This window comes from Daktulosphaira vitifoliae, unplaced genomic scaffold (genome assembly GCF_025091365.1).
Source record: "Daktulosphaira vitifoliae isolate Bord-2020 unplaced genomic scaffold, ASM2509136v1 Scaffold_3, whole genome shotgun sequence".
NCBI lineage: Eukaryota > Metazoa > Arthropoda > Insecta > Hemiptera > Phylloxeridae > Daktulosphaira > Daktulosphaira vitifoliae.
The window spans coordinates 31,162,482-31,176,250 of NW_026099574.1; the positions used below are offsets into that span (position 1 = coordinate 31,162,482).

Consider the following 13,769-nt stretch of genomic DNA (forward strand, 5'->3'; position numbering starts at 1 on the left):
TTTTTTTTTCGACAATAAAAATCGACTATAATTGTTTATAACTTTTTTTGTTGTTAACCAATCGCTAAAATCGTGTGTACTTCACTAGATAATCTAATGAAGAAGCTACAGTTAAAATTTCAAGTCAATCGGATGTAAACTTTTTCAGTTCTACTGCTCGCCGATTTTGATAACATGGTTTTGAGAAAAACGCGTTTAAAGTTTCAAAATGCTATAAATCTTAAGAATCGCAATAATATAGTCCTTAATAATTTTTTTACCTTTAGTCAGCTATCCCTGCGCTGTAAAGTTGTCTTTCCTGGTCCTTATTTTCCTCTTCTTCCTTTTTTTTGTCTGATGTAAGGCTGCTCCTAGCTTCTTTCGCGATATCGGACATACGATGATCAGCGACTTTACGCAAAACTCGTACATGTTCGGTCCAACAGTTAACCCAAGAGCATCATAAATGGCAAACATACCCGATCAACCTTCGTTGAAGGTAATAACGGCTACATCAGTCGCAATATCAACTATAGTCTTATCGCAAGATATAGTTTTTGGAGCAATTAACCACACTACAGCATTGAAATACTCGTTACTATTTTGAGAATACGCACCCAAGCAGCGTGACTGAAATTTGTCGGAGCTGAGTTCTTTATACATGGGTTGTATCGCCTTGAAAACATCCTCATGCATTGGACTCTTGTGCTCGTACGTTGCAAGAGTACCAAGCGCTTTACTGTGCTGTCAAGAACACCAAGAACACTCTCTTTGTGCGAAGGGTACACCTCCTCGTACTCAGCAGTACCTTCTTTTTTTTACCAATATTCACACACTTTACAGTACTTTGATTTTACACACACATCTAATACCTTGCCAGTGTGCCAACCAATCAAAGTAACTAATCCAAACAAAGATGAAAACCCCCTCTTACGCCAAGATCCATTGCCTGACACCGTAAGACCGCCTTCTTCACCTCGTTCAATAGAACGTTCTTTCTCTTCAATAGCTGATTTTTTCATAGAAATAATTTTAACAGATGAAGTAACAGTGCCAATATTGGAAATGATCATACTGTAAGTTGTTTGAAGAACAGGCTTTGCGAGATCCATCATCGCACAGAACTTTTTTACCCCGTTGATGCCTATGCCAATGACGCGCATAGCAAAAATAATACGGCAATTGATCTCATAAGCACGATCATGTATTAGAGGACAGTTAAAAATATCGGCATCACCGCAGTTCGAACAAGACACAAAAATCTTGAAGCCTAGTTCACGCTTGCTCGACTGTGAAAACCGCACATCACTATTACATTTTTTACATACTAATAATTTAGAAAGAGCAGTAAATACAGCGAAAAAAAACGTATGAAACAGTAACCGAAATCCCTATCAACATCGCAATCACGATTTAAATCAAAAGTTTTTAATTTTTTCGCCTTATTTCGAATAGCCTTCGAACGCATAGCGGTTAGGCGGGTGTCGGTTACTAATTTTACTCCGGGTTGTTCTGGTACTTCTTGTTTTACTGCCTTTGTGGCCACTGTACAACTTGTTACTCATAATTAAGTACTTTTTAATATAATTCACAGTTAAAAAGTATAGAAAACTCAAACTAAGAACGTACACAACTAGAACGGCTGATCGACTAAACAAAGGGAAATTGTGAGTAAACACGTGCTGTACAGTCGCTGTAACGATCGAAATTCTATACTTCATATTCAAAAAAAGATATCGATCATAGGTAACTTCTACTAATTTACAAAGCCGCGAAATTAAAAAAAAACAAGCATCGCAAAAATAAGCGAAAAATGTCATTTTGGAGCATAAAAGTTGTTCGGAAAAAATTGATTTAAACGAATTTTGAGTTTAGATCAGTACTTGGGCGTTGAAGATTTTGATTCTAGGATAGTTTTAGCATGATTTAAGCCAATAAAAAAAAAAATGAAAAAAAAATTGGTGGATATTACCTCTTAACACATGTACAAAATATCACATATAAATGAATAAAACAAAAAAATCATCTAAGGAATGTTTCCCTTTTAGGGTAAACAAAATAACCATTTTATTAACAACTGTTTCAAACCAGTCCCCTACAATTCATTAACTACACCCACATTAGTGTTTCTATCACAAATAATTATCCAATATCTCAGAAATTTCAATAGAGATCGCTGGCTTTCTTTATCCGGCATATAAAAAGCCATTTTTCTCGTAAAATCGGGGACTCTATCATCTCTCTCTCAACCCTCTCTGACGACGCTTGCAGCTCATGGTCAATATCCTCTTACATGGAATCTGCGTCAGCATAAGTAAATATTTTGTCCCTACGACATCGTTTTTTTTATATCATCCTAAATGGTGAACATTGTTTTGGATGATTTATCAATATTATACCCGCAAATAAATAGTATTTATTTTTATTGTTACCTAATGTCCTTATAAGAAATAAATATAGTTTTGTTAAGAACCCCTGAATATTATTTTATAATTGAGTAGAGTATAGAATACATGGTCGTCCGACTGTCGTCGAACACAGGAATGTGCTGACCAAGGGTTTTAGGGCAACAATGGGCAAAGGACTTCTACTGTAAGTACCCTACAGTCAGTCGTGGTTTAGTATGCGCTAGTTACACTCATTCTATATCATTCTATATCATTCTATGTCATTCTATTTTATTATTCTATTCATTTGTATTAATATTAATAAATAACGTGTATTGTATTATTAACTATGTCAATCAAATTATATATTCTAAATTTTTATTGAAAAGTGAGTGTTTTCGTTTTCTTATTAAGTTTAATTCCTTTTACCACGTGAGCCCGCACAACAGTTTTTATTTTATGTAAGTTTTAAATATTATTGTGCCCTTAATTTCTGGACAGCCTTCAATGTGCCGAAAAGAGTAAAGAACCATAATTTGTGATTAAAATTAATTAATCTAATATTATTTGCCTGTTTAGTCGCCAGCCATAAGGGACTATGCCAATTACCTTCCGATAACGTGCAGGCAGTTGAGGTACAGAGTAGTACTAAATTTATAAAGAGAATATTTTTGAAGTGCGCTATATCCGTCGACAAGCCAGTTCTAGAGCTAGTAGTCCGGATAGAGTTCATTATAAAATATATAGTTCGTAAAGTAGGAAACTACATCTTGGAAATATTCTCTGCGTGTCTACCAGCCAGCCATAAAGGACTATACCAATTACCTCTCGGTAACGTGTAGACAGTTGGCGTAAAGGATAGTAAAAAATGTATTGAAATAATATTTAATATGTATTAAAGAGGTTAACTGTGTCCGCGCCAGCCAAGGCTTTACGCTGAGAAACGCTGGGCCACCACAGTCTTGTTAATTATATTTTGAATATAGATAGACATATTCTTATAATTATATTTTAACAAGTTCAGAGTAAATTTTAAGAATATCTAACTATAGGAAATTCATTGAAAATATTATTAGTAAATACATAGTATAATATAAAAAGATTTTAAATAAAATAAAATAAAAGTTAACAAATTATAATAGACGCAGGTCCCATTGTAGAGAACCCTTTCTCTAAAACTAATATACACAGAGAGACTAATTAATCGAAATAAACGCAATACACTATAAACGATTGTTGACACTGAAGGAAAAAAGTCACCTTAAGACCAACTCAATCAACTACAAAAGGAAATAAAGGTAAGTGCGAATATTTATTTGCATGCTTTACTTCTAAAAACTTCACGTAATAAACAAGAATAAGAATAAGTGATAGGTAGGTATATTTTATTATTAAATAAATAAATATAGTTCGACCCCGAGATACCACTTCAATTTTACCTCCTTTTTATTTTAACATAATATACTACATCCTCTACCATATCTTTATCCTCTTTTACTATTTAATTTTTGTTTATTACATATATCGTGTGACTGCTGATCTCTAGTGTCAAATTGTGTCTAGTCGAAGACATTACCCTCAAAAATTGAAAAAATTTCCCTCGTTCCCCGTAAATGGGGGAAACCTCCAAAAAAATTACAAATTTAAAAATCGCTAATTTTCGAAATTTTTTAAATTTTTTTTATTTAAAACTGCCATAACTTTTTCAAAAATAAACAAATTAATATACATTTTTTTTTATAGATGCTTGATGTCTTTACCTATCATTTGGTATATTTTTTTTTGTAAATTTGACCCTTTATCTGCCCACAGGGGGGGATTTAAAATGAAAACTTTTTCACAAAAAATTTAACTTTTTCAACTGAACTTTTAAAAATGTTCCGGAAGGTCTGACACTTTTATATATATTTTAAATTAAAGCTAATGTAATATAATTTAATTTGAAAAGAAAAAATTTGACCTCTGGACTGACTCATGGTGAAAATGGACACCGAATGCTATTTTTGTGTGAAAATTCTCGATTTTATATTTTACATATTTAACTTTAAAATGTTATAACTTTTTGAAAAATGTATGGATCAATACAATTTTTTTATATGAAATAATATTTATATACCTCTTTAATTTGACATATTTTTTTTTAAATGGGACCAGGGGGTCTATTTTTGAATCGTCCGTTCGTCGAACGTATACGTTCGTTGAACGGACACGTTCCTCAAAATACGTCCAACGAACGGACACGTTCCTTGAACGGTAACGTTCGTCAAAATACGGTCAACGAACGGACACGTTCCTCGAACGGTCACGTTCGTCAAACGGATTCTATTGTTCCATTAGGTATACGGCCTTTTAGGTATTGTTCGATGAACATATATGTTTTACGATTGTTTGCAATCTATTGTAATAACATAAATAAATATTTTGAAAATTAAATTCATACAGCTTGATTTTTAATATTTTAATATTTATTTTTAATTAATATAATACTTTTTAATAACAATAATTTATTACTAATACATACATTTATAATTTGCTAATTTAATTTATTTGATGTGAATTTATTCTAAGTAATTCGCTAAAACTATATAAATAATTTAATTACACAAATTCTAACAAAAATGTATTTACAATTGCATACAAGTTAAATTAAAAATGATTAATACACTTTAAAACAACAATACTTAAATTTTCGAAAATAAAGTGTTACATATATTTTATTTTATTTATTCATTTTAAGATTAATTGATATAATTTATAAATTATGTTACATATAAATAAATAATAAATTTAATAAGATTTTAGTTCTTAATTGGAAAAAATGACACCCTAGGTCACGGTCTACTCCTAAATACGCCACTGTTTTGAAAAGTTGTTAACATAACAAACATATATTTCATGAATAATTTTCACAAAAAACTTAAGGTAAATTTTTAAAAGATGGTTTATTACAAGGTGCAAGGATGCAACCAACAAAATAGTTGTTACACGTATTACGAGTTTTAATTAATATTACTGAGTAATCATAATATAATATTATGTTTCAATTTATTTAACATATTAACTGAAAAATGGAAATTAATTTATAATACTGAATATAATATTTTAATATTTTATACATTTTTTTTAGACAACGTAATATTTAAAACATAAATATTACTTTTTTCTGCACGTGTTCAAGCAATAGGGGTAAAAAATTTTGATATAATATACATGTATAATACACAAGGGTTTACAAATACTGGTAGCTAATTGGTTTTTCGTGAAGGCAAAATAAAGTCCTAAAATTTTTTTTTCATGATAAAGTATAATACATTAGCTTTAATTTAAGTTATATATAACAGTGTCAGACTTTTTGGAACACTAGAAATTTAAGTGGAAAAAAATTTTTTTTTGTAAAAAAGTTGTTATTTCAAATCCCTTACTATGGACAGATAAAGGGACAGATTTATAAAAAAAAATTCCTAAATGATAGGTATGGACATCATGCATCTATTGAAAAAAAATTTATATTCATTTGTTTATTTTTGAAAAAGTTATGGCAGATTTAAGTAAAAAAAATGGAATGCCAAAAATTAGCGATTTTTAAAATTGTAATGTTTTTGGAGATTTTCCTCATTTAATGTGAAATTTTTTTAGGGAAATTTTTTCAATTTTTAAAAGCAATGTCTTCATCTAGATATAATTTGTGATCTTTTTTGATACTTTTTTTTAAATCAGACCATTTCCCTATATACGGGGGGGCTTCAAATATAAAAAATGCATATAGAAAGTAGAACTTTTTCAACTTAACTTTTAAAAATGTTCCGGAAGGTCTAACACTTTTATATATATTTTAACTGGACTTGTCTTCACGACGAAAATGATTACCGAATGCTATTTTCGTGTGAAAATTCTCGATTTTATTTTTTATATTTTTAACTTTATAATGCTATAACTTATTGAAAAGTGTATGGATCAAAACAATTTTTTTATGAGAAGTAATATTTTTTAATAATCCCTTTTTCATTCGACATATCGTATCTTAATCAAGATTAATAAGGAACTAGCAGATTATGTAGCTTTTGGAAAAATACACCAATTTTTTTTAAATTAAACACAATCTAAAGATTTGCATCGAAGCGTTTATTTTTGATAGTGATTTAAATCACTGTCAGATATCATTATACTTGATCCAACTATACCACGGTATCACTGTGCCGCGACCCCCCTGGGCTGGGTTTTTATTATTTGTTTATTGTTCACTTGTACTCAAAATTCTCGTGGCCTTGCACACCACCAGTAATTTGGCCCTGTCTATCACTAAAGAACTTAAATGCCGTAGTCGCTTTTCTGCCGTCTGTTTTCATTCACAATTACGTGCCTGCATCTACACTCATACTAGTAATGCTCAGATGTTCGATACCACCACCACAAGATCTCATACTGTCCGTTCATCACTATCAACAACTTTATTTATTCAGTTGAGTTTTATATTATTTTTAAGGTTATTTATGATTTGTTTTAATTGAGTTTAACTATTTAGTTTATGCTGCTTCGCCGGCCATTAGTATTCAAGGCCCCCCCCCGTTACACTTTAAATTTAAGATACTCTTCGAAGAACTTCTAATATATGTGGTTATTTGTTATTTAATTATTATCATCTAATCTCGTTATTTATTGGATATGTGGTTAGCCGTCGTCCCCCCGGTGACCCCTCTCCCGCTTCAATAATAGCGATTTAAATAGACTTAAGGTAAGATGACATTCTATTGCAGTGCATCCCTAGCCGTCCTACGGAAAACCTATCTCATATGAAACGCAATTAAATAGCTTTATTATAGAAAATGATGTAACTAAGGAAATGATTTTTAATAACAACTTCTGAACCAATATATCACAAGTTATTAGCACTTAATATATAGGCTGAAGGCGATGTTCGGATTGTTACTTTCATATTTACATCACGCAATTGTTTGCCACTCTTTATCTTTGACTCAAGTATAAAAATATGTATTATTCTTGAACTACTTATTTAAATGTGGTTTTAAATATTTTATTAATTAGATCATTTTCTAATATTAATATAATTGAATATGTATATTTACATTAAAAAAAATAAATATTAATTGACAAAGAACTTTAGTATTCGCAGTTACAATGATATTATGCACTGGGTCCAACTACTACACCACATACACAAATAATTTACAAAAGAGACAAATTTATAAATAACTTCAAAAACAATTGTAACAATTTAGTAATCAATTAAATTAATTTAAATATAAATTCGATCTAAATAAAAAAATTTGAGTTCAATGATTTGGGAAATTGGAAAATTTAACTTAAAATCATATAAATAACCATTAATTCCCATATTACCATAATAAAAAATAGTAAATTTTAAGTTATTTTAAATAAAAACTGAGGTTCCTTCAAATTATTTTTATTTCATTTTAAAATGTCAAATCATCAGATAACTCGTCTTTACTTAACTAGATTGCGCCAACTCTATGTGTCTTTGTAAACTCATTCATTCCAATTCTGAATTTTAAATATTCTAATACTGACATTTTACACTTATGCAAGTAGTAATAAAAATAACAATACCTGCACCTTACCTATATTTAAAAAGTCATCAGTCATTTTCTTAATAATTAAGAGGATTAAATAATTAGATTATTAAATAATTAATTAATTATTAATAATTTCTTAATTAATAATCTAATTATTAGATCATTATCTATTAAATAAGTAAATTATGTATGTTGGAATTTAAAACAATAAAGTTGACACCCATATAAGTTATAAGAGATGAATATAAAAAGTACTTCATGATTGATATATTAAGAAAAATATGTATCTAAATGAAAACAAAAAATTCGTTATTATTTTAATTTATGTTTAGTATAAATTAATAATATTTTTTCGTCACTAATTAGTAGTTGCAAAAACTATATTTAGAAAAATCTAATGCCAGATTCGGAAATACCGCCACAATATCATAGAGAATTTATCTAAATATTTGAATGAACAAAAAGTTTTTTAGTTTATGAAGACATACATAACATTTATTTACTTATTGCCGTAATTGTATTATAAGTAATAAACTAGAATTTGAATAGAAAAACATCATGTACACCACTGAGATAATATTGTAGTTATAGATTGTAATGAGTTCATAATATTTATCATTTTAGAAATAACGATTAACATACAAAATATTAAGTAAGTAAGGAAACAGATAAATTGTTGCAAAAAATGAGAACAATATAAACCCGTCCCTCACTTACTGAAATCTGATAACAGTCCACAGCTGTTGCTACCTAGGATAACTAAACGATTGATGGTCAACAAAAATAAACTAAACACCCTTTTCTTTAATGAATTAAATGCGCTGATATTTATTCCATAAAAAATGAGTTCGTCACCTAACAGCTAGTATACTGTACTCGTATTGATTTTAAATAACAGTTACTGCGTATATTATTTTTAATATTTTAGGGACACATTGTTGATGATTTTTTCGATATTTTAATTAAAAATAAATGTCAGATTAATGAGGAAGCTGTTGTTAAGAACACAAGACAAATATTTCTCCTTTTTAAATACACTTGTTCATAGTGATGTAACAAAAAAAAATTCTCGGTTATTGGAATATTCTTCAACAAATTTTTATAGAAGAATATATTCTTTAAAAAATTTTTTAAAAATAATAGTATAGAGAGACACCGTGCAGTGATGGAAACGCGGTATATTTGAGACAAGTATAAATAATACCTAATAGTGATTAAAATCACTATCTGAAAAAACGCTTTCATGCAAATCTGTAGAAAATGTTTAATTTTTAAAAGGTATTATTAGATTTTTCCAAAAGGAAATCAACTCTTATTTTCTTAATTATATTCTAATTATTGGTATGATTTAAAATACATGAATAAATAAATCTTCTTTTTCTTAGATAATTCATTATAGGTATTGTTTCTTTCTTTTCTAAATAAAACGAAATATGTTGCTTATTTAAGGAAAATTGTGTTGTACATTCATATGATTAGTATTTTAAGTTAGAATAGATAATAGATAATAGAAACTAAAATAAAGTATGTAAGTAGAACCGTTTCAAATTTACACATTATTTAGTACCTTATGTCTTACACATTATTGTTATATATGGCTTATTATTTTATATAATTAATAAACATTTTTATACAAAGATGCATTGGTTTTATATATTTACATATGTCATAATATTTACTTTATAAATTAAAATCTTATTAAAAATTCTTAGTGACAATAATAACAATTATTATTATAACAATAAAATGCTCGTTCCTTAGCCTATCTTTTCTAGTCACTCCACTCATCCGTCTAAGCATTCTCATCTCTGCTACACTCATTCTCTGCTCTAATTTCTTGTCAACCGCCCAACACTCTGAACCGTACATTATAGCTGGTCTCACTGCAGTCTTGTAGAATTTATTTTTCAGCCTCATTGGAATTCTTTTATCGTACAAGACACCAGACGCTTCTCTCCACTTCAACCACCCGCATTTAATACTGTGTCTTACATCCTTGTCAATACCGCCGCTCTTTTGCACATCTGTTCCTAAATATTTGAAACTTTCCACTTCTCCAATCACGTCCTCGCCTATTGTCACTGGTCTCCTTATTTCAGCTACCTCGTGTTCTCCTTTATCAAACTCGTACTCTATATACTCTGTCTTACTCCTACTTATTCTTAAACCATTTTCTTCAAAAGCTGTTCTCCACACCTCTAGTTTTTGATTAATGTCCTCCCTATTATTCTCCTATTATCACTATATCGTCAGCAAACAACATGCACCACGGCATATCTCCTTGTATTTCTCTAGTAATTTCATCCATCACTAGAGAGAATAAGTAAGGCCTTAAAGCAGAACCTTGGTGTACTCCTACTCTTTCCCTAAAACCTTCCGATACTCCTTCCACACTTTATACCCTAGTACAAGTATCATCACATATATCCTTTATTATATTAATGCACCTTTTTGGGACTCCTTATCTCATCAATGCCCACTTTAAAACCTCTCTTGATACTCTATCATACGCTTTCTTCAAATCTATAAATACCATAAGTAGGGTAAAATAGAGAGTTCTGCGGCCCCCCCCGCCTCACCCCATTCACCCACCCACCGGTATTGTGGGCGGGCGGGGGGGAAGAGCGTGTCATACAGTTGGCGTGGTCTCTCGAGGGTGGGGTAAAGTCAAGGTCACACAGTGGGCGTGGTGTCTCGATGGTGGGGTAATGTCAAGGTCACACAGTGGGCGTGGTCTCTCGATGGTGGGAGTAATGGTGGATCGCATTCATGAGGGTGGGGGTAAGGAGAAGGCGTGGTCTTATCATTGATTGGGTAAGGAGTGGCGTGGTCTTATCAATGATTGGTTAAGGGTAGGCGTGGTCTTATGACGGTGGGGGTAAGGAGTAGGCGTGGTCTTATCATAGAGGAGGCGTGGTCTTATCATAGATAGGGTAAAGGGAGCCGTGGTCTCACTATAATGGGAGTAATAGGTAACTTAGGTAGGGGTCTTAAGGTCAATGAAAATGGCGGATTAAAGTGCGCATGCGCACTATAACTTCATGTCAGTGGTGGGGTAGGTAGCCATATGGTTGTCTCCTCCTACGATGTCATCTACTGGAGGGTAAGGTAAACCTCATGTGAACTGATAACGGTAACTGATAAGTGTACGTGTAAACATACACATCACATTGAAATAGTGTACGTCATATAGTGGCCGCCGTTGTCACTATAACATATTTACTTAATATTAACGCAGCAGGGGTGTCCGTCAACAATTCCTATACAGGAAAGGGGTAATGAAACATAACATAAACTAACCTATAATGTGTGGGGATGAATCCAACTATATTATTATTACTACTATATTATAATGCTCATAGACGTCAGCATTTTATGAGAACAATGACAATGTTTGTCGTTGTGGCATAATTTCTAAGAATTTTATCATTGCCTACCAGACTCTTAGATAAGCATACTTCCAACGTCAAAGGTACCGCCTATTATAACCCACATTACCGTCTACATTTAATAAAAACAAAGACAACGTCTGTTGTTATGGCATAATAAATTCTAAGAATTTTATCATCGTCTACCAGACGCTTAGGTCAGCAAATTTCAAATATCAAAGAAGTCACCGCACAGTCATGTCGTATGAATCTTATCATGGGTAACCAGACGCTTAGGTAAGCATATTTCCAACATCAAAGGTACCGCCATATTATAACGTTCATAGGCGTCTGCATTTTTNATAATAAATTCTAAGAAATTTATCATGGGTAACCAGACGCTTAGCTAAGCATATTTCCAACATCAAAGGTACCGCCATATTATAACGTTCATAGGCGTCTGCATTTTTATTTTTTACATAGTATTTTATCATTGCCTACCACCAGATGCTTAGAAAAACATGCCTTCAAGATGGCCGTGCCTTCAAGACACGGGCTAGGGCATTGCTATCCGATACGGATATCGGGTGTGCGGTCGATGAAGATTTTGAGGTTATGCTTGCCGAGGAAGACGCGTACTCGGGTAGGGGTAGCGGATTCACGCTAACGCATATCGACGGCCTTATGCTCAGCGTATACAAGTATACGCCCCTCGCCGGCTCATCATATATTCCTGTCCCACCAGAGATTAACCAAAGAAAAGCAATCATCAACCCACAGAATATCGATCAGTCTTGTTTCAAGTGGTCCATTTTGGCGAGACATGTTAGCGGGGGTAATAAATATCGCGTTGATCGAAAATATTTTAATGAGGAACACAGGTATGATTTTACGGGGTTGACGTTCCCCACACCTGTGTCCCAAATTAAAATATTCGAGCGACGAAACCCTAACGTGTCTGTCAACGTGTACGGCTTGGAACGAGACGACTATAAGATGAAGTGGTTGGTGTATCCGCTAAGAGTCGCCGACCAAGAGCAACAGAATCATTTTGACCTGTTGTACATCGGTGACTCTGAAAAGTCACATTACGCATACATTTCCGATTTTTCGAGGCTTGTGCGCAGCCAAAAAACCAAACACCTAGGTCGCATATACACTTGCAAACGTTGCTTCACCAGCTTTGATGATCAGCCTAAAAAGCATGTTCTTAGGGGTCATCAAGCGTTGGAGCAACACAAGTTGATATGCGGCAAGAACAAGCCTATTTTACCCGTTATGCCGGCGGAGGGCAGTAAGGTTGAATTTGACGCGTGGGTAAAGACGCAACGGTTACCGTTTGTCATCTACGCCGATTTTGAGGCCTTGCTGAAGAAAACAGACGATCGTATGGGTACATACACCAGGACTGTGCACACCCACCATCCCATGAGCTATGGGTTTATGGTGAAAACATCGGACGATATGCCCTCGGAGCTCCTCGAACGCTATGGTATACCACAATCACCGGTGATATACCGTGGGTCCGAGGATCGCGAAGAGGTCGCCAAGGCATTTGTGATGGCTGTAACTGAAGTGACGCGTAACATTTCTAAATTGTTGCGCAAAACCAACGTTCCCATCCGAATGTCTGTCGAAGATGTGCGCAGGCACGGGGAGAAAGTGGTATGCGACTTGTGCTGCACGGCATTCAAGGATTCCAACCCCAAAGTCGCAGACCACTGCCATTTATCGGGGCGATTCAGACAGACGTTGTGCAATGCGTGTAACCTGAAAGTGAAGACGGTCAACTTTGTGCCGTGCTTCTTGCACAATCTTTCAGGTTACGACGCGCATTTCATCGTCACTGAATTGGGGTACGACGACCAAAGGATTTTGGTCATACCGAATTCCGAGGAGAAGTATATTTCGGTCTCCGAACACGTGACCAATAACTTCTCCATACGGTTTGTCGACACCTTCCGATTCATGGCCTCCTCCCTGTCTACCTTGGCCGGTAACCTAATGACACCCAAATTTGTTAAATTCCNGCCGGTAACCTAATGACGCCTGACTTTGTTAAATTCCGGGAGACGGCCAAGGTGTTCCGCCCGGAAGACATGCCGTTGGTGACGCGTAAGGGCGTATACCCCTACGAGTACACTGATAGTTGGGCTAAATTGGAAGAAACGGAACTACCACCTCAGGACGCTTTCTATAGTCAGTTGAGTGAGTCTAATATTTGTCGTAACACAGGAAAGAGAAAAACTAAGTGTAAGTGTGAATGAGTAAAAGGTGTAAATGTGTAACTGTGTGTACGAAGATGAATATGAGGAGGTGGTGCCTGCTGTCTAGGTATTCACGTGCGTGTTGTCGTACAGCAGTCACCGTGCTCGGCTGACACTCCGGGTTAGCTGTGGGTGTCGAAAGGCTGTTGTTATAGGAAGGGAGAATAAGAGTAACACCTAGGTATGAGGTGCAGACGAAGTGCAAGACACAAATAC

The 13,769-nt window shown here is 33.4% G+C and overlaps 1 protein-coding gene and 1 long non-coding RNA gene across 27 annotated transcripts in view; one reads left to right on the top strand and one right to left on the bottom strand.

Annotated features, from left to right (window-relative positions):
- The window catches only part of LOC126902862 (uncharacterized), a 24,223-nt gene extending 21,128 nt beyond the window's left edge, over positions 1-3,095 (bottom strand). Inside the window, exon 1 of the long non-coding RNA XR_007703357.1 lies at positions 261-3,095. This is a non-coding gene — a long non-coding RNA (uncharacterized LOC126902862). The remainder of the gene's footprint in view (positions 1-260) is intronic.
- Positions 1-13,769, top strand: part of LOC126902827 (uncharacterized) — a 132,810-nt gene that overhangs the window by 86,774 nt on the left and 32,267 nt on the right. The window lies entirely within an intron of this gene.